Source organism: Pteropus vampyrus, unplaced genomic scaffold (assembly GCF_000151845.1).
Source record: "Pteropus vampyrus isolate Shadow unplaced genomic scaffold, Pvam_2.0 Scaffold14, whole genome shotgun sequence".
NCBI lineage: Eukaryota > Metazoa > Chordata > Mammalia > Chiroptera > Pteropodidae > Pteropus > Pteropus vampyrus.
In genome coordinates, this window is record NW_011888795.1 from 4413919 (window position 1) to 4416204 (window position 2286).

Consider the following 2286-nt stretch of genomic DNA (forward strand, 5'->3'; position numbering starts at 1 on the left):
AAAGTTGGACAACTGGTAGTGCAAGAGTGTGATCTGTGAGAGAAAGGGCACAAAAAAGGTAAGCCCCATAATCACCCTGGCTTATTGCCTGAAGGCACTTTTGGGACTGCGGCACAGAAAAGGGGAAAACCAAAAGTACAGTAGTCACTCTGAGCTAAGGAGACAGAAAGTAGAGTTCAGGACTGTTGAACTTACAGGCCTAGGAAGTGAAGAAAAGAAAACTGTGTAAAGAAAGACCTCTAGGAATCGCAAGTATTTGGAAATATACAAAGTTTTGCATATGAAAGGTGACATTTCACAAGGTCAGGCAAATAAATAATAGCTACTAGTGAAAGAAAACTGACCAGGGAATAAACAGAAACTAGAGAGCTGGGAACTGAACAATTCTAGTACATGCAGGGCTGGGAGACTAGTATTTGAGTTAAGACCGCTCAGAGTAAAGAAATTTAGCTCTTCAAGTATTAAATAGAAATCTCAGTTGGGCTAGGTCCAAAATAGCCTTAGGGAAAGTAAAGATAAGCAAGATGCTTAAAAAAAAAAAAAAAAAAGCAAGCTGTTATGCAAGTAGATTAACTACCTGCTAGAACAAAATATTCATAAAATTCAGACACTTAACATAAAATCCATAATGTCTAACGTAATGTGAAAAACAAAATACTAGACAGATGAAAATGCAAAAAAAAAAAAAAAAGACCCATAATCAGAAGAAAAACTAGCCAGTAAAAACAGAACCAGAATTGACAAAGACAATGGAATTATCAGATAAATACTTTAAAATTAAAATTATAAATATGCTTGTTAATTTTTTCCAAAAAAGACCTTGAGCATTATAAGAACAAACGGGAAATACCAACGTAGATATTTTGATGAAGAAATGGAAATTCAAAAAACTGAAAAATAAAATTTCAAATTAAGAACGCTGCAGATTAGACATCAGAAAAGAAACAATCAGTGGACACTAAAAATTATCCTAAATAAAACACAGAGAGGGGAAAATGATGAAATAAAAATAATGAGAACCTCAGTGATCTGTAGGACTACACCAAGTGCTATATCCTAAATTAATTGGAATACTAGAAGAAAAGGAAAGAATAAATGAATAAACGGATGGGCATAAATATTTGAAGAAATAATAGCTACATATTTTCAAATTAAATTAAAAATATAAACTGACCAAACCAAGAAGTTTAAAGAACACTATATAAGATACGTTAAAAATAAAACTGCACCAAAGGATATCGTATAATTGTGAAAATCAATGAAGAAGACAAAATCTGGTCTAGTGAATGCACTTATCACTTCACATCCGTGATCATTCAGAGTGCCCTTTTATAAAAACGGAGCTACTCAACTAGCTCTGGTGGACAGACTTCTGCATCACTCCTAGATTCAACATTATTTTAACTGTATTGATCCTATCCATCTGACAATAAGGTATTAATTTATGTCAGCCTACATAATTGTTTCCCAAAACAATGCCTCTGAGGACAAGTCCCACAAAATGTTCCATACTTAAGGAATCTGTAGTCAAATATATTTGAAAACATCTTGCCTACTGTATTCCAACCCCCTGAAGATACTCATACCAATTTTAATGTTAAAGATTCTAAAGAACCTACACTAAAGTAACTTGTTTCTGTTTAACCTAGACTTTAATGATACTTACTTGGCTATACAAGCCTTTGTCAAATAATACCCAGGAAAATCATGCAGAAATAATAAGAAGAGCTAACATTTATTGTGCATTTAATATATATGTATATATGCTAGTAACTGTGCTGAGAACTTTAAAAAACCTTATGAAGTAATGGTACTATTTTGCCTACTTTAAATATAGATACATTGAAGCTCGGAGAGGTGAAGTGTCTCTTCCAACGTCAGAGAATTGGAATGCACAGAAACCAGGATTTGAACATAGGCCATCTGAATCTAGAGTCTTAGTAGTATTCTTAGGAACTAACTTTGGAAAACACTGCCTTGCCTCATGTAGTTGAGTCTTTTCTCCTTACACTGGCTTCTGAGGAGCAGAGACAACGATCTAGAACCAATCTACTAAGACCTCTTAAGAGGCATATACACTTTAGGCCTTTGGTCTTTACTTCTCAATTGTAATAAAAATGTTAAGGTGAAGCTTGTGATTTTATCAGCTTTAAAAGGGCAGACTATCTGGTGATGGCCAGAGGGGACAGGGGTTGGGAGGCTGGGTGAAAAGGGTGAAGGATTAAAGAAGTACAAATTAGTAGTCGATAGGTCATGGGGATGGGGGGCACGGCATAGGGAATGTAG

At 34.8% G+C, this 2286-nt stretch overlaps 1 protein-coding gene across 3 annotated transcripts in view; it reads right to left on the reverse strand.

Annotated features, from left to right (window-relative positions):
* Window positions 1–2286, reverse strand: part of IL1RAP (interleukin 1 receptor accessory protein) — a 134129-nt gene that overhangs the window by 23445 nt on the left and 108398 nt on the right. The gene's annotated exons all lie outside the window — the stretch shown is intronic.